Below are 27,465 nucleotides of genomic sequence, written 5' to 3' on the forward strand. Positions count from 1 at the left end.
TGTTAAAAATACTGCAGACCTCTTTCCCAATATTGCGAATCTCTCCGATCATCCGGGGTTTTTTTTGGGTTGATTTCCTTTCTTCGAAAGACCCCACCAGTGTAGTCGTAGTCCTGTTGACATCATCGTCAGTGTCTTCTATGCTTGGACAATCTAAATTATCTTGTCCAAGTCTTTTTTTGAGTAGCCTTCCGAATTTTGTCCAGCTGGTTTTCCACTTATTCCGGAAGCTTATCGGATTCTGCGCTGGCCGTGCTATTCTAAACCTAATGTAGCGATGGTCAGAGAAAGAGTGTTCCATGGAGACCCTCCAATCCTGAACCTCATCGATTACATTTCCCGAACATATTGTCTCGTCTAATAACTTCTCCCTAATCCCATTAACAAAGGTAGCGGCGTTATCAATATTAAGTGTTATAAGGTCGTTAGTATTCAAAAACTCTGCCAGGGCTTGGCCCCGCCTGCAGTGTTGGTACTGCACCACGAAATGTGGTGAGAGTTCGTACGCACCCTATTAGTACCTCGTTTCCCGTCTGCTTTGCTTTCCTCACCAGCCGTTGCAGCTCCGACGTGGGTGGCGGTGTCGGAGAATTGAAAGGCAGATAAAATGACGCCAGGTATGCTCCACTGTCGCCCTGTCTCACCACTGTTGCATCCGACGTTGACAACTCTGGGGAAAATACACAATTTAAATTTTTATGACAAATAACGCAGGTCCTAATAGTAATTTTAAGTAAATATGTTCCAGTCCAGAAACTTTGTTTCGGGTCATCCATGGCTCCTGAATTAAGGCTATAGAATCTTGCTGATTTTCTCCATCAGAGCGTGAGTAGCTGTCTCGCTCCGGTGGAGGTTTGTCTAGATGATTTCCATTATTGGTCCTCCAGTAGATGTTTTTCTTGGGAGTAGGTGATGGTCTCAACGTTTTCTCCCCGTTCTTTAGGTTGCATTGAGTTTCCCGTCACTGTACTGATTGATGTTTGTTAATGTTGAGAGTCGGTAATGGTTCCATCATCGGGTCCCTGTTCGTTAAGCTATATTCAGTCTACCGTACCTGCAATGAATGATGTTCCAATATTAGGATCTTTGTCTATACTATTCTTCCAAATCTTAATTAAATCGGCTTCCTGGGTGTAGGTAGACCATAACCTATACAGCCTAACCATCGTTGGCTCCCTGTGGGTAAGCCGGCATTGAGTTCTTTGTCACTGCACTGTCTGATGTTTCCGCATTAAGATCTATATCCATCGTATTCTTCCCAATCTCGAGAAAGTTGTTGATGGTTCCGTCGTCGGGTCCCTGTTCGTTAGTCCTGTTCCGACTTTGTCTCCCTCCACAGAACACTGTCTGGTGTCTCCATTGCGAGAGGGCTGGCTTGGTCTTCCCAGAGTACTTGAAAGCGGGAGGCTTTTTTTCAGCATTTTAGCAGTGTTATGCTCTTCGGGAGATCTGATTCTGTTTCTAGCTTCTATAGAATTGCTTGGAATGTCAGTTCTATCCCTTCCAGCACATTCTATCCCTTCCACATTCGCCCGATTGCGCTGCCTGTATATACTCTTATGTCTCCTACGTCGTGCTCGGATCGCTTTCTCGGTCTGCTTGTGAGTTTAGCAAAGCCATCGCGCACTTCCGCCGTCATCCCGCTGCCTTCATCTCTTGATTCGCCTGCGATGACTGTTTCAGTGATACTTTACTTAAAGGCTGGGGACGAGCTGTGCATCCCTCTGGTTTATCGGTCTCTTCCTCATTAATTAGTCTGACGACTAGTTGTGCGCTTGAAGCATTACTCTCGATTACAGGTGCCAAGGCACCCACACTTTTAGGAGGGGAAGCCAACATGCTGCGGTCTGACGTCACCATCGCAGCTGTTGGATCTTTGGAGTTCATTTTGAGCCTACTCCAAAAAGGCTTTAAAATTTTGTCGTAGTAGGTATCCGAGATACGGATACTTTCTTCGATGAGCGAAATGAAAACACGTCCGCTCCACTCAACGGCTGCTAATATTTCAACACATAGAATTAATTAAACAACCAGTAAGGAAGGGCAAAAGTCGGGCGGTGCCGACTGTATAATACCCTACACCTACTTTTAAGTACAATGTGGGAACTATATCCAATTCTGAACCATTTTTGATGGACCTCGGCGAACAAAAATTTGTTCAAACTGTAATAACTACGGTTGACAAATGACAACATTATTGCAAATAACTCAAAATCTGATGAACATATATATGGGAGCTATGTCCAAATCTGAACCCATTTTTTTCCAATTTCAATAGGCTTCGTCTTTAGGCGGAAAGACACGCCCATACCAAATTTGGAGACGATCGGATGATAATTGCGACCTGTAGTTTGTACACAAATTAACATGGACAGACGAACAGACAGACGGACATAGCTAAATCGAATCAGAGAGTGATTCTGAGTCGATCGGTATACTTATCAATGGGTCTATCTCTCTTCCTTTTGGGTGTTACAAACTAATTCAATAAGTAATAATACCCTGTATCACAGTAGTGGTGTAGGGTATAATAATCATTTAATTACTTAAAGGCGTTAAATAAGCCAATAGGAGTTGTTGTTAAGTCACGCTGGTTATAATTCATTGCAATTTGAGATAGCTATTTGAACAATTTTTGTGATTATACCCTACACCACTACAGTGGTCCATGGCATTATAACTTAGTAAATTTGTTTGTAACGAAACACGTCGTGCAAAATTTCATTCCAATCGGATAAGAATTGCGCACTCTATAGGCTCAAGAAGTCAAGACCCAAGATCGGTTTATATGGCAGCTATATCAGATTATATACCGATTTGAACCATACTTGGCACAGTTGTTGGATATCATAACAAAACACGTCGTGAAAAATTTCATCCCAATCGGATAAGAATTGCGCACTCTAGAGGCTCAAGAAGTAAAGACCCAAGATCGGTTTATATGGCAGCTATATCAAAACATGGACCGATATGGCCCATTTACAATACCAACCGACCTACACTAATAAGAAGTATTTGTGCAAAATTTCAAGCGGCTTGCTTTACTCCTTCGGAAGTTAGCGTGCTTTCGACAGACAGACGGACGGACGGACAGACGGACAGACATGGCTAGATCGACATAAAATTTCACGACGATCTAGAATATATATACTTTATGGGGTCTCAGACGAATATTTCGAGTAGTTACAATCAGAATGACGAAATTAGTATTGTATAGGAGGGTATAAAAATGGACCCCCACCAACGTTGAAAACCCACACAAACGAAAAAACCACCTTGATTTGCGGATCTGCACATGGAATGTCCGCACTCTCTATAGAGAAGATGCAGTATACGCGCTGGCGGATGTATTAGAAAAGTACAAGTAAAAGCGTGCTAAGTTCGGCCGGGCCGAATCTTATATACCCACCACCATGGATCGCATTTGTCGAGTTCTTTTCCCGACATCTCTTCTTAGGCAAAAAAGGATATAAGAAAAGAGTTGCTCTGCTATTAAAACGATATCAAGATATGGTCCGGTTCGGACCACAATTAAATTATATGTTGGAGACCTGTGTAAAATTTCAGCCAATTCGTATAAGAATTGCGCCCATTGGGGCTCACGAAGTAAAATAGAGAGAACGATTTATATGGGATCTGTATCGGGCTATAGACCGATTCAGACCATAATAAACACGTTTGTTGATGGTCATGAGAGGATCCGTCGTACAAAATTTCAGGCATATCGGATAATAATTGCGACTTCTAGGGGTCAAAAAGTCAAGATCCCAGATCGGTTTATATGGCAGCTATATCAGGTTATGAACCGATTTCAACCTTATTTGACACAGTTGTTGAAAGTAAAAATAAAATACGTCATGCAAAATTTCAGCCAAATCGGATAGGAATTGCGCCCTCGAGAAGCTCAAGAAGTCAAATCCCCAGATCTGTTTATATGACAGCTATATCAGGTTATGGACCGATTTCAACCATACTTGGCAAAGTTGTTGGATATCATAACGAAATACTTGGTGCCAAAAATTAATTCCAATCGGATAAGAATTGCGCCCTCTAGAGGCTAAAGAAGTCAAGACCCCAGATCGGTTTATATGGCAGCTATATCAGGTTATAGACCGATTTGAACCATACTAGGCACAGTTTTTGGATATAATAACGAAACACGTCGTGCAAAATTTCATTCCAATCGGATAAGAATTGCGCACTCTAGAGGCTCAAGAAATCAAGACCCAAGATCGGTTTATATGGCAGCTATATCAGATTATATACCGATTTGAACCATACTTGGCACAGTTGTTGGATATCATAACAAAACACGTCGTGAAAAATTTCATCCCAATCGGATAAGAATTGCGCACTCTAGAGGCTCAAGAAGTAAAGACCCAAGATCGGTTTATATGGCAGCTATATCAAAACATGGACCGATATGGCCCATTTACAATACCAACCGACCTACACTAATAAGAAGTATTTGTGCAAAATTTCAAGCGGCTTGCTTTACTCCTTCGGAAGTTAGCGTGCTTTCGACAGACAGACGGACGGACGGACAGACGGACGGACATGGCTAGATCGACATAAAATTTCACGACGATCAAGAATATATATACTTTATGGGGTCTCAGACGAATATTTCGAGTAGTTACAATCAGAATGACGAAATTAGTATTGTATAGGAGGGTATAAAAATGGACCCCCACCAACGTTGACAACCCACACAAACGAAAAAACCACCATGATTTGCGGATCTGCACATGGAATGTCCGCACTCTCTATAGAGAAGATGCAGTATACGCGCTGGCGGATGTATTAGAAAAGTACAAGTTAAAGCGTGCTAAGTTCGGCCGGGCCGAATCTTATATACCCACCACCATGGATCGCATTTGTCGAGTTCTTTTCCCGACATCTCTTCTTAGACAAAAAAGGATATAAGAAAAGAGTTGCTCTGCTATTAAAACGATATCAAGATATGGTCCGGTTCGGACCACAATTAAATTATGTGTTGGAGACCTGTGTAAAATTTCAGCCAATTCGTATAAGAATTGCGCCCATTGGGGCTCACGAAGTAAAATAGAGAGAACGATTTATATGGGATCTGTATCGGGCTATAGACCGATTCAGACCATAATAAACACGTTTGTTGATGGTCATGAGAGGATCCGTCGTACAAAATTTCAGGCATATCGGATAATAATTGCGACTTCTAGGGGTCAAAAAGTCAAGATCCCAGATCGGTTTATATGGCAGCTATATCAGGTTATGAACCGATTTCAACCTTATTTGACACAGTTGTTGAAAGTAAAAATAAAATACGTCATGTAAAATTTCAGCCAAATCGGATAGGAATTGCGCCCTCGAGAAGCTCAAGAAGTCAAATCCCCAGATCTGTTTATATGACAGCTATATCAGGTTATGGACCGATTTCAATCATACTTGGCAAAGTTGTTGGATATCATAACGAAATACTTGGTGCCAAAAATTAATTCCAATCGGATAAGAATTGCGCACTCTAGAGGCTCAAGAAGTCAAGACCCAAGATCGGTTTATATGGCAGCTATATCAGGTTATGCACCGATTTAAACCATACTTGGCACAGTTGTTGGATATCATAACAAAACACGTCGTGCGAAATTCCATTTCAATCGGATAAGAATTGCGCCCTCTAGAGGCTCAAGAAGTCAAGACCCAAGATCGGTTTATATGGCAGCTATATCAGGTTATGGACCGATTTGAACCATACTTGGCACAGTTGTTGGATGTCATAACAAAACACGTCGTGCAAAATTTCATTTCAATCGGATAAGAATTGCGCACTCTAGAGGCTCAAGAAGTCAAGACCCAAGATCGGTTTATATGGCAGCTATATCAGGTTATGAACCGATTTGAACCATACTTGGCACAGTTGTTGGATATCATAACAAAACACGTCGTGCGAAATTCCATTTCAATCTGATAAGAATTGCGCTCTCTAGAGGCTCAAGAAATCAAGACCCAAGATCGGTTTATATGGCAGCTATATCAGGTTATAGACCGATTTGAACCATACTTGGCGCAGTTGTTGGATATCATAAAAAAACACGCCGTACAAAATTTCATTCCAATCGGATAAGAATTGCGCACTCTAGAGGCTCAAGAAGTCAAGACCCAAGATCGGATTATATGGCAGCTATATCAGATTATAGACCGATTTGAACCATACTAGGCACAGTTTTTGGATATAATAACGAAACACGTCGTGCAAAATTTCATTCCAATCGGATAAGAATTGCGCACTCTAGAGGCTCAAGAAATCAAGACCCAAGATCGGTTTATATGGCAGCTATATCAGATTATATACCGATTTGAACCATACTTGGCACAGTTGTTGGATATCATAACAAAACACGTCGTGAAAAATTTCATCCCAATCGGATAAGAATTGCGCACTCTAGAGGCTCAAGAAGTAAAGACCCAAGATCGGTTTATATGGCAGCTATATCAAAACATGGACCGATATGGCCCATTTACAATACCAACCGACCTACACTAATAAGAAGTATTTGTGCAAAATTTCAAGCGGCTTGCTTTACTCCTTCGGAAGTTAGCGTGCTTTCGACAGACAGACGGACGGACGGACAGACGGACGGACATGGCTAGATCGACATAAAATTTCACGACGATCTAGAATATATATACTTTATGGGGTCTCAGACGAATATTTCGAGTAGTTACAATCAGAATGACGAAATTAGTATTGTATAGGAGGGTATAAAAATGGACCCCCACCAACGTTGAAAACCCACACAAACGAAAAAACCACCTTGATTTGCGGATCTGCACATGGAATGTCCGCACTCTCTATAGAGAAGATGCAGTATACGCGCTGGCGGATGTATTAGAAAAGTACAAGTAAAAGCGTGCTAAGTTCGGCCGGGCCGAATCTTATATACCCACCACCATGGATCGCATTTGTCGAGTTCTTTTCCCGACATCTCTTCTTAGGCAAAAAAGGATATAAGAAAAGAGTTGCTCTGCTATTAAAACGATATCAAGATATGGTCCGGTTCGGACCACAATTAAATTATATGTTGGAGACCTGTGTATAATTTCAGCCAATTCGTATAGGAATTGCGCCCATTGGGACTCACGAAGTAAAATAGAGAGAACGATTTATATGGGATCTGTATCGGGCTATAGACCGATTCAGACCATAATAAACACGTTTGTTGATGGTCATGAGAGGATCCGTCGTACAAAATTTCAGGCATATCGGATAATAATTGCGACTTCTAGGGGTCAAAAAGTCAAGATCCCAGATCGGTTTATATGGCAGCTATATCAGGTTATGAACCGATTTCAACCTTATTTGACACAGTTGTTGAAAGTAAAAATAAAATACGTCATGCAAAATTTCAGCCAAATCGGATAGGAATTGCGCCCTCGAGAAGCTCAAGAAGTCAAATCCCCAGATCTGTTTATATGACAGCTATATCAGGTTATGGACCGATTTCAACCATACTTGGCAAAGTTGTTGGATATCATAACGAAATACTTGGTGCCAAAAATTAATTCCAATCGGATAAGAATTGCGCACTCTAGAGGCTCAAGAAGTCAAGACTCAAGATCGGTTTATATGGCAGCTATATCAGGTTATGCACCGATTTAAACCATACTTGGCACAGTTGTTGGATATCATAACAAAACACGTCGTGCGAAATTCCATTTCAATCGGATAAGAATTGCGCCCTCTAGAGGCTCAAGAAGTCAAGACCCAAGATCGGTTTATATGGCAGCTATATCAGGTTATGGACCGATTTGAACCATACTTGGCACAGTTGTTGGATGTCATAACAAAACACGTCGTGCAAAATTTCATTTCAATCGGATAAGAATTGCGCACTCTAGAGGCTCAAGAAGTCAAGACCCAAGATCGGTTTATATGGCAGCTATATCAGGTTATGAACCGATTTGAACCATACTTGGCACAGTTGTTGGATATCATAACAAAACACGTCGTGCGAAATTCCATTTCAATCTGATAAGAATTGCGCCCTCTAGAGGCTCAAGAAGTCAAGACCCAAGATCGGTTTATATGGCAGCTATATCAAAACATGGACCGATATGGCCCATTTACAATACCAACCGACCTACACTAATAAGAAGTATTTGTGCAAAATTTCAAGCGGCTTGCTTTACTCCTTCGGAAGTTAGCGTGCTTTCGACAGACAGACGGACGGACGGACAGACGGACGGACATGGCTAGATCGACATAAAATTTCACGACGATCAAGAATATATATACTTTATGGGGTCTCAGACGAATATTTCGAGTAGTTACAATCAGAATGACGAAATTAGTATTGTATAGGAGGGTATAAAAATGGACCCCCACCAACGTTGACAACCCACACAAACGAAAAAACCACCATGATTTGCGGATCTGCACATGGAATGTCCGCACTCTCTATAGAGAAGATGCAGTATACGCGCTGGCGGATGTATTAGAAAAGTACAAGTAAAAGCGTGCTAAGTTCGGCCGGGCCGAATCTTATATACCCACCACCATGGATCGCATTTGTCGAGTTCTTTTCCCGACATCTCTTCTTAGGCAAAAAAGGATATAAGAAAAGAGTTGCTCTGCTATTAAAACGATATCAAGATATGGTCCGGTTCGGACCACAATTAAATTATGTGTTGGAGACCTGTGTAAAATTTCAGCCAATTCGTATAAGAATTGCGCCCATTGGGGCTCACGAAGTAAAATAGAGAGAACGATTTATATGGGATCTGTATCGGGCTATAGACCGATTCAGACCATAATAAACACGTTTGTTGATGGTCATGAGAGGATCCGTCGTACAAAATTTCAGGCATATCGGATAATAATTGCGACTTCTAGGGGTCAAAAAGTCAAGATCCCAGATCGGTTTATATGGCAGCTATATCAGGTTATGAACCGATTTCAACCTTATTTGACACAGTTGTTGAAAGTAAAAATAAAATACGTCATGCAAAATTTCAGCCAAATCGGATAGGAATTGCGCCCTCGAGAAGCTCAAGAAGTCAAATCCCCAGATCTGTTTATATGACAGCTATATCAGGTTATGGACCGATTTCAACCATACTTGGCAAAGTTGTTGGATATCATAACGAAATACTTGGTGCCAAAAATTAATTCCAATCGGATAAGAATTGCGCACTCTAGAGGCTCAAGAAGTCAAGACCCAAGATCGGTTTATATGGCAGCTATATCAGGTTATGCACCGATTTAAACCATACTTGGCACAGTTGTTGGATATCATAACAAAACACGTCGTGCGAAATTCCATTTCAATCGGATAAGAATTGCGCCCTCTAGAGGCTCAAGAAGTCAAGACCCAAGATCGGTTTATATGGCAGCTATATCAGGTTATGGACCGATTTGAACCATACTTGGCACAGTTGTTGGATGTCATAACAAAACACGTCGTGCAAAATTTCATTTCAATCGGATAAGAATTGCGCACTCTAGAGGCTCAAGAAGTCAAGACCCAAGATCGGTTTATATGGCAGCTATATCAGGTTATGAACCGATTTGAACCATACTTGGCACAGTTGTTGGATATCATAACAAAACACGTCGTGCAAAATTCCATTTCAATCTGATAAGAATTGCGCTCTCTAGAGGCTCAAGAAATCAAGACCCAAGATCGGTTTATATGGCAGCTATATCAGGTTATAGACCGATTTGAACCATACTTGGCGCAGTTGTTGGATATCATAAAAAAACACGCCGTACAAAATTTCATTCCAATCGGATAAGAATTGCGCACTCTAGAGGCTCAAGAAGTCAAGACCCAAGATCGGTTTATATGGCAGCTATATCAAAACATGGACCGATATGGCCCATTTACAATACCAACCGACCTACACTAATAAGAAGTATTTGTGCAAAATTTCAAGCGGCTAGCTTTACTCCTTCGGAAGTTAGCGTGCTTTCGACAGACAGACGGACGGACGGACGGACGGACAGACGGACGGACATGGCTAGACCGACATAAAATGTCACGACGATCAAGAATATATATACTTTATGGGGTCTCAGACGAATATTTCTAGTAGTTACAAACAGAATGACGAAATTAGTATACCCCCCATCTTGTGGTGGAGGGTATAACAAGGCAGATATTACCGCCTTACAGGAAATGCGATGGACTGGGAATGACGTCACTACAACACCAAACAGTGACGAACTATACTATAGCTGACATAACACGAGGCATGAATTTGGCTGTGGATTTGTGGTTAGTCGGAGACTGAAACACCTTATCTCCAGCTTTACTCCGGTGGGTGAGGGGCTAGCCACAATCCGCATAAAAGCCAAATTTGTCAACATCAGCCTTATTTGTGCTCATGCCCCGACGGACGACAAGGACGAGCAGACCAAGGATATTTTCTACGAGCGCCTAAAGAGAGAATATGACCGCTGCCCCGCCCATCATATTAAAATCGTTCTGGGAGATTTTAAACAAGCAAGACATTTTTGGTCCAACAGTCGAAAAGTTTAGCCTCCACGAGATCCAGTAATGGGTTGAGGCTAATAGATTTCGCCGCGGCAAAAACATGGTAGTTAGTAGCACCAGATTTCAACATAAAAATATTCACAAAGCCACATGGCTGTCACACGATCAAAACCAAATTGATCACGCTGTGATAGATGGAAGATATTCATCCAGCGTGTTAGATAAACGAAACGAACAAACGAACGAATATAGATTCGGATTATTACCTTGTTACAGCAAAGGTTCGCACCCGTCTGAACATGGCGATGAAAGTACGATCTGACACTACACGGAAGCTGGACATTGAAAAGCTGCAAGCAGATGGCAGCGGCATACTCCACTCGAAGGACCCAACTGCTTGATGAAAGCACTCCTTGTTCCGATGATATTATGGCGCAGTGGCAAACTATTGTCCACACCATAGAAAATGCTGCGAAATCCGTACTTGGGTACCGATGAAGGAGAGGTATCAGGAGAAAAGGAGAGAGGAAAAACGTCTATTCCGCAGAAAGAAAAAGGAAATGGAAAGACGAGAGTGTAAGCGAATTGAGATGTACAGGAGTTAGAATGAAGTCCGGAAATTCTACCAAATAATTAAACATCAAGCCGATGGCTTTGGTGCAGGCACATCCTCCTGCAGAATGAGGTTTACCTCCTAGTCAGAATGAGGTCCAAGTAGCAGTAACCCGACAAAAGAACAGACAGGCAGCAGGAGCCGACGGGTTACGCTGAACTATTTAAGACCGGAGGCGACACGCTGATAAGGCGTATGCATCAGCTTATCTACGCAATCTGCTTAGAGGAACGCATACCCGATGATTGAAACCTCAGCATACTATGTCCCGAACTCAAGAACAGAGTCAAGACGGAATGTGCCAACTACAGAGGAATAAGTCTCCTTCCCATCACATACAAGATACTGTCGAGCGTACAGTGTGAAAGATTAAAACCCAAAGTCAATGAGATAATTGGGCCCTAGACCAGATATTCACACTGCGCCAAATCTTGGAAAAGACCCGAGAAGGACAAATTAACACCCACCATCTCTTTGTTGACTACAAAGACGCTTTCGATACTCCTTTACGTTCAAAAGTATTTCAAGCCATGTCTGAGTTTAGTTTCCCTGCAAAATTAATTAGGCTCTGCAGGATGATACTTGCTGATACGCGTTCCTCAGTAACAATAGGAAAGTATCTCTCGGAAACATTCAATACCAAACGAGGTTTCAGACAAGTAGATATCCTATCGTGTGATCTCTTTAATATCCTGCTGGAGAAGATTATACGAGATGCAGAAGTGAATAGATATGGCACACTAATCACAAGAGAAATGGATCTTGCAGTAAATGGAGATAAGACGAAATTGATGGTTTCAACTCCCAAAACGTCTTGTACAACCGAGCAGATAAAGAAAATGGAGAAAGTTAGGAACCACAACTTTGAGATAGGCAGTAACTTTATCTACTTCTGCACCGCCGTAACTGAAACGAATGACACCAGTTTTGAGATAAAGGGATGAATAATACTGGCAAACAGATGCTACTTTGGACTAAGTAAGCAGTTTAAAAACAAGGCCAACTCTCGACAAACGAAGATTACACTATACAAGACACTTATACTACCCGTGTTGTTATAAGGTTCTGGGCATGGGTACTTGTGAAAGCAGATAAGATAATTAATATTTATCGGATTTGACCGGTTTTTGTTATATAAGTAAGCTTACAGCCATATTTTTCCAGGCTTTTTGACAAATACCTCAGACTTACTTTCATCACTTAACAAGAAGTCCTTTCAGTAAGAAACCTAATTTTTTTCGTATAACTAGTTTGTTTAAAGATGAATCAATGTTTTTTTTAATCAAACGCATTACTACATTTCATTTTGATGCTCACGGTATACTCCACAAAATCACCACCCCTACTATAAGAAATCGCGCATGAATTATTTTTAAGGTGTTTTATGTCTGGCAGATGAATTTGCTAAACTTCAATGAAATAAAACTGGTTTAAAAAACTCGTTGACAAACAAATTTACTGTGAAAACTTTCAGAAATTATAACCCCATGTACGAAATTTTAATTGCGAATTTTACAGCGGTATATAGTTGAAATGATTTTTTAAACTGTTTACACCAACACAAAATACGAAAAAAAATCTGTGTATTAGAAAACTGTCCGGAAATTGGAACCAGAAGCTCTAATATCAGAAAGTTCCGAGGTTCAAATTTCCGAGATCTATTGTAATATCATAAAAATCGTTTTTTTTTTCCTGTAAATAGTACTTTCATCCCTATTTGGAATTGTCCATGTCCCAGATTTGCTGTTGTACAGTGTATTTATTCGACATAAATTTCTATTTGTGGTCACATCCTAAGCACTCAGAGAAATGTGTTAGTAAAATAGCAAAAATGTTTGCTGTAACAGCAGAAAATCTGCTGAAAATGGGACAGCAGCAATTTCTTGCCAAAGCAGCAAGGATTTTCTGTTGTTCTCACACCAGGCACGCCTCCGTGTGCCCTCTTTTAGAATACACAGAACAAAAATGTCTTTATATTCAAAATCTAAACTTCTAGGCTTTATTATTGCATCTTGACTTGTGTAAAATTTTGCAAAAAGTGACATCTTAACTTGTTAGTAAAATAAAAAGAAGATGCCGCTTTTTTCAAAAACGGTATTCATTTTCTGCAGTTTTCAAAAGGTGATAAGATGTTTGCACCCTAAAAATATCAAAAATACTTTTTGAAGTTGAAAATAACATCTAATGTTTTTATTTAATTTTTATAATATTTCAGAACTAAATTTTATCTAATTTTCTGAGACTAAATATCTAGTAAATAATATTGATACTTGTCAACAAAAAATGTACGTTTAAAATTGCCTCAAATGTTCATTTCAAATGCAGTAATTATTGTTTTTTTATTTATAATTCAGAAAGCTGCAACTGTGTCTTGCACGGCTAAAAATTTTAATATAAGATCGGAAAAGAGTGTTTTATCATTATTTCTCTGGGAAAGACTAAATAAATTCATGGCTTCATATGTTCTTCTGAATTTACATTCTTATACTTTTTAATGGCTTATCCTAAATTAATCATTTAATTCGTATTCTACCCGCATATACCTTTCGGTTGGCCTCAATATTGCTATTATTAGGCTACATATAAAGTTTTTGGGCGACTATCAGGGGCTTAACTTTATTTTTCAATGTAAGGTTCGTACGCTTAACTTAATTTCATTTGATCGGCCTACATATTCGCTTGGAATGTTTTTTTTTTATACCCTCCACAATAGGATGTGGGTATACTAATTTCGTCATTGCGCTTGTTACACCTCGAAATAAGCGTCTAAGACCCCATAAAGTATATATATTCTTGATCATCTTGACATTTTAAGTCGATCGTGCAATGTCCGTCCGACCGTTTGTCTGTTGAAAGTGCGCTATCTTTCGAAGCAGTAAAGCTAGGCGCTTGAAATTTTTCACAAATACTTCTTATTAATGTTGGTCGGTTGGGATTGTAAATGGGCCACATCGGTCTACGTTTTAATATAGCTGCCATTTAAACCGATCTTTGGTGTTGATTTCTTGAGCCGTTAGACAGCGGATTTCTTATCCGATTTCGCTGAAATTTTGCACGTGGTGTTTTAGAATCATGCCAACAACTGTACTAAGCATGGTATAAATCATTCCATAAACCGATCTCCCGATTAGAGTTCTTGAGCTTCTGGAGGGCAAAATTCTGATTCCATTTGGCTGAATCTTTGCACATATTTTTGAGGAATGGCTTTCAACAACTTTTAGAGCCTCTTTAGGGCGATTTGAATAAAACGATCTTGTTTCATGATGATCTTGTTTCATATTTCATAGTATGTTCGTACTCTACTCCTAAAACCCTTTTATTTGATATCCAGACAGGCACAAACAGGCTGTATGTCCCTTTGAGAAGGTTTGGCGGCCCTTGAGATACTTGGTCTAAAATTTTGACATTAAATTTGTATTCTACTCTCTGTTATTATTTAAAACGACTTGAAGGTTTCGTGTACATTTTTTAACTGTCTTGTTTATATACTTAATCTTACAATGTTAAATTTAAAATCGCCGACGTGTGCCAAATGTGGTATGAATCGTTCCATTTCCTGATATAGCTCCTATATCCTCTATAGGGCGATTTGGCTAAAATTTTGCACAATTGCATCTTCTATGGTCCCCAACGTCTAAGCCGAGGATGGCGCAAATCGGTTCATGATCTGATATGGTTGTAATGGCATAGCAATTCTTATCCATTATCTTTGATTTACCTATAAAGAAATACCGGGCAAAGAACATGACAAATGAGATCCATGGTGGCGGCTATATAAGATCTGGTCCGGCCGACCTTAGCCCCCTTTTACTTATTATATTGTCTAAAGTTTATATCCCATCATCTAGGCAACACCTTGGTGTTCTGCCACTGAAATCAAATTTTAAGCGAACAATCATTTTTAAGTCCTTTATATTAATCGTATCATAAACCCAAGGAATGTTTGATATAGACTCGAGTAAAATCTTCCGTGATTTTGACCATGTGGTAACCACATAAGGAAGTAAGGAGCAAGTCAGTATAGTTTTCGGTGTTATAACGAGACACATAGGACTACGAGCATATGCAGAATTGACGCGGCAAGTGATAGCGTGTGTAGGGCATGTGGGGAAGATGATGAGACGTTGAAGCATTTCCTATGTCATTGCCCGGCTTTCATGACTAACAGACACCGGTACATAGGAGGGGACACAATACCAGACATGAACCAACTTAGGGACGTGGATTGGAAAACAATAAAGGATTTTGTAAGTAGCACGTTATTCCTAAAGGTCAAAACAGAATGAGCGCGTTGAGCTTTGGTTGTGAGCGTTGCGTTGAAAAATGCTACTCTGCAAACAAATCTCGTAAGAGCAAAAATCAAAAGTTAAAGAATTTTAAACTGTTTAGGCCTTTTCTTTTTTGATATTAATGTTTAGAGTGCACAACAAACCGCTAACTAGCTTATGAGTTAATAACAATATACATTTTTTTGATGTTCCTTATATCGTTAAAGTGCAGCCGTGACACAACACAGTTATCCTTTCCTCAATATTAAAATCATATTTCTGGAGGTCTAATCTCATTCTTGTCGGTTTTGATTGTTGGTTTTTCTTGGAGAACAAGTATGATAGCGGTCGGTGATTGCTCTTCACCAAAAACTGGTTTCCATACATGTAAGGCCTAAAGTTGTTGATAGTCCGATTAACAGGTGCTAGTTATTGTTCAATGGCCGATTTATTACACCCTCCTTCATTGGATGGGGGTATACTAATTTCGTCATTCTGTTTGTAACTCCTCGATATATTCGTCTAAGACCCCATTAAGTATACATATTCTTGATCGTCATGACATTTTAAGTCGATCTAGCCATGTCCGTCCGTCTGTCAGTCGAAAGCACGCTAACTTTCGAAGGAGTAAAGCTAGCCGCTTGAACAAATACTTCTTATTAGTGTATTGTTATTTATATAGCTGCCATAAAAACCGATATTTGATCTTGACTTCTTGAGCCACTAGAAGGCACAATTCTTATCCGATTCGGCTCAAATTTTGCATGAGATGTTTTATTATGACTTCCAGTAGTAAGTATGGTTAAAATTGGTCCATAACCAGATATAGCTGTCATATAAACATATCTGTTGTTTTGACTTCTTGAGCGGCGAGAGGGCGCAATTCCTATCCGATTTGCCTGAAATTTTGCACAACGTGTTTCGATATGACTTCCAATAACTGTGCTAACTATGTTTTAAATCGGTTCATAACCTCATATAGCTGCCATATAAACCGATCTTGAATGTTGACTTCTTGAGGCACTAGAGGGCGCAATTCTTATCCGATTTGGCTGAAATTTTGCATGTGTTTTGTTATGACTTCTAACAACTGTGTCAAATAAGGTTCAAATCGATCCATAACCTGATATAGCAGTCATATAAACCGATCTGAGATCTTGACTTCTTAGGCCCCCAGGGAGGTGTAATTATTATCCGAAATTTTGTACAACGGCTTCTCCCATGACCTTCAACATACTTGTCATATATGGTCCGAATCGGTGATACAGCTCCCATATAAATCGATCTCCCTATTTTACTTCTTGAGCCCCTAAAGAGCGCAATTCTTACTCGAATTGGCTGAAATTTTACATAATGGTTTTACTATGGTCTTCAACATTCAATTCAATTATGGTCCGAATCGGATCATAACTTGATATAGCTCCAGTATTAAATCAATTATTTTCTTTAATCCTTTGTTTGCCTAAAAGAAGATATCGGGAAAAGAACTCGACAAATGCGATCTACGGTGGAGGGTATATAAGATTCGGCCCGGCCGAACTTAGCACGCTTTTACTTGTTTCTTTCTCCATTGGTAGAAGATCTGGAAGCATATGCCGCCGTTAATTATGTAACATCAAATCTTGATTCGGGACTGCACAACATGCGTATTAATTCGCATCTGTGACTATGCAAAATTTTTTATTGCTATCTGGGTAGTTGGATTTAAAAGTGAAATTTTAAAATATTGAAATGATTTTTCGCAATCTTCAGGCCATACAAATTTTACATTTTTTCTCGTCAATTTAGTAAGTTGTAAAGAATGTTCCAAGAAGTTGTGGATAAATTGTCTTTAGTAATTACCGAATGGGGCAAATCTTTTAATTTCCTCAGCATTTCTTGGAGTAGGATATGATTTGATAATGCCATATTTGCTGCTATCAGGAAGTATTCTCCTTATTTGTGTACATATATGTCCTAAAGTTAAATTATGTTTTCGACAAGTTAAAAAGACAGCTTGCATATTGATTTTCATGTACTTTTCAGAGCATTCAGTCATTAAAAGGTCATCTGTATAGAGAAATGCCATTGACATCATTCTCTGGAAGGAATTTTGTGCTTCTTCTATTCCGTATGGAAGTATCTTAAAACGGAATGATCCTTCCTTTGAAGAGAACGATGCAATGTCTCCAGACTCTTTTTCCAGTTCAATTTGATGGAACCCTGACAACAATTCAAGACAGGAAAAATATTTTGCGCTTCCTAGCTGATCAATAATATCCTCTATTCTAGGTAGAGGATATTTATTTGCTATAAACTTTTTATTATTTTGCCTATAAGCTACTACAAGTCGCCATCTCTTCTCTGGGTTACTAGGTAAAGATTTCCTTGGGACAGGTAGTATTGGGCAATTATAGAATGAAAACGAGGGTCCAATAATGTCAACATTTTTAAGTTTCTCTACTTGTCTACTAATTTCTTCCTTTTGACTGTAGGGAATTCTATAGTTCTTGATGTAAACAAGTCCGCTACTCTAAACTTTTGTACCAAAGATGGTTTGTATAAATTGTAACTGTTTCTAAGGCAAAAATGTCCAAAAATTCCTTTACATAGTTCAGTTAGGGGTTTTAGCAAATTTAAATTTATTTTTCAGCCAAAGTGTTAGATAAACCATCAGTGATATTAGCTGATGATTATGCCTTTGTCAGCTCCTGGATTTTGTCTGCAAAAACACTCGCTGATTTATTAAGTTGCCCTACATTAGTCGCTTCACCTTTGACGGACTTTTTAATTTTGTTATTATGTGTTTGATGGTCCCTTCTGACCTGATAAGGTTTCTCACCGTTCCTTTTAATTTTGTCTTAATGACTCTCACTGCAATCTACTCATGAGGTTTCTTTTAATGAATCTACAAGATCTAATGCATCAAGAAAACTCTGCAAATTTTCGGGACTTCCGCTAAAGAGCGCTATGACACTTGAGGTCAAGCTCCGAAAAGCCGTAATCGATTGTTGCATGTTTCTTGTCTCTTTAAGACTATCAAAGAGCTGCTAAGAATTCCACAGTCGACATTATCGCCTAGTTCCTCTAATTAATTGTAGAAAATGACCTGGTCATGGAGACTCACAGATAATCTATTTTCTATGCCCTCAGCTTCCAATAAACTTACTAGTTTATTTCGCACATCCAAAAAATGCCTCTGCAGCTATTTTGTGGGAGTGGGTAGGACTATCGTAATACCGTTTTAAAAATATCTGATTTTTCAAGGGCTTTAAACAATATCTTCAGGTGTTGTTCTTATGTGTCACTTTTTATTGGTCGAACCACTTTCAGACTTTTATATAACTTATAGAAGTTATATTCCTTAATTGCTATAGCTATTCTGATTATGGATTGGATTGAATCCATTTGAATTTTAAATTCAAAAGATTTTTTTGTTGATTTTAAAACTAATATTTATCTTTATTTTATCTTTCTCTTCGTACAAACGTACAGATCATCATACATTTTCATGGCCATTTTCAATTGGAGCTGCCCTAATATAATATTTTCTTAGAGCTCTCTTATGGAATTGGTAAAGAGTTGTCAATAGTTTCTAACTACTAAATTTCCCATGAACATTCGGCTTTATTTGCCGAGTCCGAAAGACGTGCCGTATAGCGAAACCCTTTGGTAGAGAAATTTTAATATACCAGGATATCTCACAAATGCCAGCAATAGTAAGGGGAAAACGACAGTTAAAAAATTTTCTGATGCTCACGCCAGGATTTGAACCCAGGCGTTCGACGTTATAGGCGGCTGCCAATAGTCCAATTATGATGATAAGATAGTTTGTAGAACTTTCTTCTTTCATCACAATTTCGTTTACTACATTGGCATTGGGATCTCTATTTTGGGTTCCGTACCTCCCATATTTAACAATTATGATAACTAAAGGATGATTTTTTTGAGGTTAGGATTTTCATGCATTAGTATTTGACAGATCACGTGGGATTTCAGACATGGTGTCAAAGAGAAAGATGCTCAGTATGCTTTGACATTTCATCATGAATAGACTTACTAACGAGCAACGCTTGCAAATCATTGAATTTTATTACCAAAATCAGTGTTCGGTTCGAAATGTGTTCATTCACCATAACGTTGCGTCCAACAGCATCTTTGAAAAAATACGGTCCAATGATTCCACCAGCGTACAAACCACACCAAACAGTGCATTTTTCGGGATGCATGGGCAGTTCTTGAACGGCTTCTGGTTGCTCTTCACTCCAAATGCGGCAATTTTGCTTATTTACGTAGCCATTCAACCAGAAATGAGCCTCATCGCTGAACAAAATTTGTCAAAATTTGAACACATTTCGAACCGAACACTGATTTTGGTAATAAAATTCAATGATTTGCAAGCGTTGCTCGTTAGTAAGTCTATTCATGATGAAATGTCAAAGCATACTGAGCATCTTTCTCTTTGACACCATGTCTGAAATCCCACGTGATCTGTCAAATACTAATGCATGAAAATCCTAACCTCAAAAAAATCACCCTTTATAACAAGTAAAAGCGTGCTAAGTTCGGCCGGGCCGAATCTTATATACCCTCCACCATGGATCGCATTTGTCGAGTTCTTTTCCCGGCATTTTTCTTAGGCAAAAAAGGATATAAGAAAAGAGTTGCTCTGCTATTAAAACGATATCAAGATATGGTCCGGTTCGGACCACAATTAAATTATATGTTGGAGACCTGTGTAAAATTTCAGCCAATTCGTATAAGAATTGCGCCCATTGGGGCTCACGAAGTAAAATAGAGAGAACGATTTATATGGGATCTGTATCGGGCTATAGACCGATTCAGACCATAATAAACACGTTTGTTGATGGTCATGAGAGGATCCGTCGTACAAAATTTCAGGCATATCGGATAATAATTGCGACTTCTAGGGGTCAAAAAGTCAAGATCCCAGATCGGTTTATATGGCAGCTATATCAGGTTATGAACCGATTTCAACCATACTTGGCACAGTTGTTGGATATCATAACAAAACACGTCGTGCGAAATTCCATTTCAATCGGATAAGAATTGCGCCCTCTAGAGGCTCAAGAAGTCAAGACCCAAGATCGGTTTATATGGAAGCTATATCAGGTTATGCACCGATTTCAACCATACTTGGCACAGTTGTTGGATATCAGAACGAAATACTTCGTGCAAAAATTCATTCAAATGGGATAAGAATTGTGCCCTCTAGAGGCTCAAGAAGTCAAGACCCAAGATCGGTTTATATGGCAGCTATATCAGCTTATAGACCGATTTAAACCATACTTGGCACAGTTGTTGGGTATCATAATAAAACACGTCGTGCGAAATTCCATTCCATTCGGATAAGATTTGCGCACTCTAGAGGCTCAAGAAGTCAAGACCAAAGATCGGTTTATATGGCAGCTATATCAGGTTATGGACCGATTTGAACCATACTTGGCACACTTGTTGGATATAATAACAAAACACGTCGTGCAAAATGTCATTTCAATCGGATAAGAATTGCGCACTCTAGAGGCTCAAGAAGTCAAGACCCAAGATCGGTTTATATGGCAGCTATATCAGGTTATGGACCGATTTGAACTATACTTGGCACAGTTGTTGGATATCATAACCAAACACGTCGTGCAGAATTTCATTCCAATCGGATAGGAATTGCGCACTCTAGAGGCTCAAGAAGTCAAGACCCAAGATCGGATTATATGGCAGCTATATCAAAACATGGACCCATATGGCCCATTTACAATACCAACTTACCTACACTTATAAGAAGTATTTGTGCAAAATTTCAAGCGGCTAGCTTTACTCCTTCGGAAGTTAGCGTGCTTTCGACAGACAGAGGGACGGACGGACGAACGGACGGAGGGACGGACGGACGGACGGACGGACAGACGGACGGACATGGCTAGATCGACATAAAATTTCACGACGATCAAGAATATATATACTTTATGGGGTCTCAGACGAATATTTCGAGTAGTTACAAACAGAATGACGAAATTAGTATACCCCCCATCTTATGGTGTAGGGTATAACAAGTAAAACGGCGTTAAGTTCGGCCGGGCCGAACTTTGGATACCCACCACCTCGGATATATATGTGAACCACCTTTCCTCAAAATCCGGTGCAAAATTCATACCTTATGCCCCATAGCAGCTATGTTCCGATTTTTACCAGATACTAATAAGTAAAAGTTATTCTTCAATTGTATATAACAAAATATTGGTCTTTTTAGTAGTTATATCTAAAAATAAACCGATCTGAACTATATACCACACGGATGTCGAAAAGCATAACGAAAGTCAGTGTGTCAAATTTCAATCGCAATCGGATTAAAAATGCGCCTTTTATGGGGCCAAGACTTTAAATCGAGAGATCGGTTTATATGGCAGCTATATGCAAATCTTGATCGATCTAGACCAACTTGAAGAAATATGTGGAGGGGCTTAAGTTAACTCTTTGTCCCAAATTTCGGCAACATCGGACAATAAATGCGCTTTTTATGGCCCCAAAACCTAAAACCGAGAGATCGGGCTATATGGCAGCTGTATCCAAATATGGACCGATCTGAGCCAAATTGACGGAGGATGTTGAAGGGCCTAATACAACTCACTGTCCCAAATTTTCTCAAAATCGGATAATAAATGAGGGTTTTATGGGCCTAAGACCCTAAATTGGAGAATCGGTCTATATGGCAGCTATATCCAAATCTGAACCGATCTGAGCCATATTGACGGACGATGTCGAAGGGCCTAACACAACTCACTGTCCCAAATTTCAGCAAAATCGGATAATAAATGTAGCTTTCATGGGTATATGACCTTAAATCGGAGGATCGGTCTATATGGCAGCTATATCCAAATCTGAACCGATCTGAGCCAAATTGACGGAGGACGTCGAAGGGCCTAAGACAACTCACTTTCCCAAATTTCAGCAAAATCGGGTAACAAATGTAGCTTTTATGGGCCTATGACCCTAAATCGGAGGATCGGTCTATATGGCAGCTATATCCAAATCTAAACCGATCTGGGCCAAATTGACGGAGGATGTCAAATGGCCTAACACAACTCACTGTCCCGAATTTCAGCAAAATCGGATAATAAATGTGGCTTTTATGGGCCTAAGACCCTAAATTGGAGGATCGGTCTATACGGCAGCTATATCCAAATCTGGACCGATCTGGGCCAAATTGACGGAGGATGTCGAATGGCCTAAGACAACTCACTGTCCCGAATTGCACCAAAATCGGATAATGAATGAGGCTATTATGGGCCTAAGACCCTAAATCGGCGGATCGTTCTATATGGGGGCTATATCAAGATATAGTCCGATATAGCCCATCTTCGAACTTAACCTGCTTATGGACAAAAAAAAGAATTTGTGCAAAGTTTCAGCTCAAAATCTCTATTTTTGAAGACTGTACGGACGGACATGTTTAGATCGTCTTAGATTTTTACGCTGATCACGAATATGTATACTTTATAGGGTCGGAAATGGATATTTCGATGTGTTGCAAACGGAATGACAAAATGAATATACCCCCATCCGTCGGTGGTGGGTATAAAAAGATGGAAAGACGATCTAGAGTCTTGAAATCACGCTACAGTCTTTAAAAATAGATATATTGAGCTGAAACTTTCCACAGACCCTTTTTTTCATAAGCAGGTTAAGTTCGAAGATGGGCTATATCGGACTATGTCTGATTTAGCCCCCACATATAGCTAATTTGGCCTAGATCGGTCCAGATTTGGATACTGCCATATAGACCGATCCTCCGATATAAGGTCTTTGGCACATAAAAGCCAAATTAAATATCCGATTTATCTGAAATTTAAGACAGGGAGTTGTGTTAGGCTCTTCGAGATCCTTTGTCAATTTGACCCTGATCGGAACAGATTTGGATATAGCTGCCATATAGACCGATCTCTCGATTTAAGGTTTTGGGCTCACAAAAGGCGCATTTATTATCCGATGTCGCCAAAATTTGGGACAGTGAGTTTAGTTAAGCCCCTTGACATACTTCTGCAATATGGCATCGATCTGTAAGGATTTGGATATAGCTGCCATACAGACCGATCTCTCGATTATAAGTTTTGGACCCATAAAAGACGCATTTATTGTCCGATGTCGCTGAAATTTTAGAGAGTGAGTTGTGTTAGGCTCTTCGGCAGGTTTCTGCAATTTGGCCCAAATCGGTCCAGATAGGTCTACATCTGCCATGTAGATCTATATCTCGGTTTAAAGTCGTGACCCCACAAAAGGCGCATTTATAATTCGATTTCACTGAAATTTGACACAGTGACTTATGTTAGGCTTTTCGACATCCGTGTCGTTTATGGTTCAGATCGGTATATTTTTATACAATCCACCATAAGATGGGGGGTATACTAATTTCGTCATTCAGTTTGTAACTACTCGAAATATTCGTCTGAGACCCCATAAAGTATATATATTCTTGATCGTCGCTACATTTTATGTCGATCTAGCCATGTCCGTCCGTCTGTCCGTCTGTCGAAAGCACGCTAACTTCCGAAAGAGTAAAGCTAGCCGCTTGAAATTTCTTATTAGTGTAGGTCGGTTGGTATTGTAAATGGGTCATATCGGTCCATGTTTTAATATAGCTGCCATATAAACCGATCTAGGGTCTTGACTTCTTGAGCCTCTAGAGGGCGCAATTCTTATCCGATTGGAGTGGAATTTCGTACGACGTGTTTTGTTTCGAAACCCAACAACTGTGCCAAGTATGGTTCAAATCGGTTCATAACCTGATATAGCTGCCATATAAACCGATTTTGGGTCTTGACTTCTTGAGCCTCTAGAGGGCACAATTCTTATCCGATTTGAATGAGTTTTTGCACGAAGTATTTCGTCGTGATGTCGAACAACTGTGCCAAGCGTGGTTGAAATTGGTTTATAACCTGATATAGCTGTCATATAAACAGATCTGGGGATTTGACTTCTTGAGCTTCTAGAGGGCGCAATTCCTATCCGATTTGGCTGAAATTTTGCATGACGTATTTTATTTTTACTTTCAACAACTGTGTCAAATAAGGTTGAAATCGGTTCATAACCTGATATAGCTGTCATATAAACCAATCTGGGATCTTGACTTCTTGACCCCTAGAGTTCGCAATTATTATTCGATATGCCTGAAATTTTGTACGACGGATCCTCTTATGACCATCAACAAACGTGTTTATTATGTTCTGAATCGGTCTATAGCCCGATATAGATCCCATATAAATCGTTCTCTCTATTTTACTTCGTGAGCCCCAATGGGCGCAATTCTTATTCGAATTGGCTGAAATTTCATATAGGTCTCCAACATATAATTTAATTGTGGTCCGAACCGGACCATATCTAGATATCGTTTTAATAGCAGAGCAACTCTTTTCTTATATCCTTTTTAGCCTAAGAAGAGATGCCGGGAAAACAACTCGACAAATGCGATCCATGGTGGAGGGTATATAAGATTCGGCCCGGCCGAACTTAGCACGCTTTTACTTGTTATATATAGCTACTAAAAAGATCAATATTTTGTTATACACAATTGAAAAATGACTTTTGCTTATTAGTATTTGGTCCAAATCGGAACATATTTCGATATAACTGCTATAGGACATAAGGTGTGCAATTTTCACCGGAATTTGATGAAAGGTGGTTTTCATATATATTCGAGGTGGTGGGTATCCAAAGTTCTGCCCGGCCGAACTTAACGCCTTTCTACATGTTTAAAAATCGTATATATGTATTTAATATTGATCTTACTTGACGGTTAAAAATTGCCTGATAGCTTGCTGTGTTTGTCTTTTTGTCCTGGCCTTGCTGATGTTTCTATTCTTTTTTACCACATTCATTGGCGTCGCACAGTGGCCCGAACAGAGCAAACAGATCGCAAAAATCAATATGTTCATGTGCAGCTACGAAATTATTAAAATACCTATCTTGTGTAAAACATTCCAATGATTTCAAAAATGCTACCCATAGATATGTACGATTTTTAGTTTAGTAGATATGACCGTTCATTCGATGACCGTTTATTCGATTTTCGAAAGAGTGTAAAATTTTTAGGTAATTTAGTGCAATTTAAGTATAATATCTCGAAAACCAGATAAGGAATTGTCATATTTTATTTTTTCATACGATGGATATAGTTAATAAATGTAGAATTATCAAAAAAATAATAATGACAGTTTTGATCTTCTCTATGCAAAAACTTTGATGGAAAATAAAAATATTTATTCTCTAGGGACTCCTTGATTGTCGATTGACATAATTAAAAAGAGCCTAGTTACCGGTACTTGCCCCATTTTCATTTAGAGGCAAAAATTTAATAAAGATATGGGTTAAGCGTTGTATGCATATACAACATAATTGTAAAACATTTGAACGGACAAAGATATCTACATGAAACTTGATATAGTGAATGTGGTTCCCAACAAAAAGGGAAAAGGAGACCCTGGTAGCTCTGGACTACCAGGGCTTGAATGTTAGTCACCTTGGGTATTTCAAATTATAAAGTGCTGCCAAATAAACATTTAAAGGTCGCTATAGAGCTCTTTTATTCCTACAAAAACATGCCAACATGCCTGCTGTTTTTGCCAAATCATATAAACAAAAGCCGTCCGCTGTTTTTGCCAAATCATATAAACAAAAGCCGTTCGCTTAGATTACGTTTCTGAACTAATCCTATGTTCTAAATTCCTAAATCAAAGCGGCTAATTTCCCAGGTTTCCCCTGTTTTTACCAACGTCCATCTAAAATGCAAGGCTATCATCAGTGATAGCATAGATTTAACGAAAAACAAAATGTCATTCCGACATCTTTGCCTTGAATACCTACTTATTCAACATTAGTCCAGGTCCAGAAGGAAAGACGATTTTACCAGTATGACATAACATCGACAATACTCCTGGAATAAAGAACCAAACATTTCTATCATCCTTGTTCTTGTGATTTGTGTTTTATTTTTCCTCTTTTAATTCGGTCTTGAATTCCACCTCATATTCATTTGGAGAGACATTGTTCACAATATTTCTTGTTTTGTTTGTTCCTTTTCTATACCGTTGGCTCCCAGAGGCATCCAATACTCTCTGAGTAATCCGCATTCGAAGACTTTATTGGAGTATTAATCTGAGAGAAGTCCAGTTCCAGCACCAGTGTCATTTCAACACTCTACAGATTTCGTCTTTAACAGGTTAGTTTGCATTCTCTCTTTGCACGTTTAGTTATTGTTTATAGTGCGATGGTAATGGTATGGTTTTTTGGTGCAATCAACATACGATTTGTCGTGTCCGACAAAATCACAGAAAGACGAGGAAGCCAGAGAATACTATATCTCGGAATACACCCAAGGTTAGAATCTACATTGGAATATAGGTATTTTGGTGAGTTTCTTGTGATATTGAGAGAACCCTCTGAAAATAAGGTAATGTGATCTTACCCATCTGCCCAGTTTTCAATATATGTCCACTTTTATTGAACCAGAGAATAAAAGAGGTGGTGCTATCAACAGTGATTGGTCATGTCTGAATGGTCATGTCAGATATTGATCTGCTAATAATATTCAGTGTTCTATGAATGCATATGTTTTTTTGCAGCTTGCTTTGTGGCTTGTTTGTTTTTATAGATTTTGTTTCTCCACTATGAACTGAGGCATACAATAGTTATATTTATCTATATTTCTGTTTCTAAACCTCTCTTTAAGATGAGCATATTGATTTGTTCTTCTTCCCAGCTAAGAGAACGTTTGAACTATTTGATCTTATTGTGGAACCCAAATTTTCGTGCTCCTCCACTTACTACTGTAGACTACTCTCGCTTTCGTAGCTATCCCATTCACTCCTACACTGATTACAAGTCTCACTCGCATGTACATAATTACCTTGAGTGAGAATTCAAGTTCTCCAGCTACCACTTGCGCGGACAACTACTTTTGCTTATTGTGAGTTTCTTCCCTTTGTCCCTGCCATCGGCACAGTCTTGGATTGACGGAACCCTAGTATTGTCATCTGAAAGATCAAGTTACACGGATGGATCAAAGCTAGAGGACAGAGTGGGCCTAGGGGTCTACATTGAGAACCCAGGGACTGAGAAATGTTTA

The 27,465-nt window shown here is 39.3% G+C and overlaps 1 protein-coding gene across 7 annotated transcripts in view; it reads left to right on the forward strand.

Annotated features, from left to right (window-relative positions):
* The window catches only part of LOC106093857 (forkhead box protein A1-B), a 116,775-nt gene that overhangs the window by 6,259 nt on the left and 83,051 nt on the right, over positions 1-27,465 (forward strand). The window contains exon 2 of one of the 7 annotated variants that reach the window (XM_059370828.1): positions 26,440-26,559. The exons of the other annotated variants lie outside the window; for them this stretch is intronic. The gene's annotated coding sequence lies outside the window, so the exon portion shown is untranslated. The remainder of the gene's footprint in view (positions 1-26,439; positions 26,560-27,465) is intronic. 7 annotated transcript variants of the gene reach the window in all.

The sequence above is a fragment of the Stomoxys calcitrans genome, chromosome 1 (assembly GCF_963082655.1).
Source record: "Stomoxys calcitrans chromosome 1, idStoCalc2.1, whole genome shotgun sequence".
Lineage (NCBI taxonomy): Eukaryota > Metazoa > Arthropoda > Insecta > Diptera > Muscidae > Stomoxys > Stomoxys calcitrans.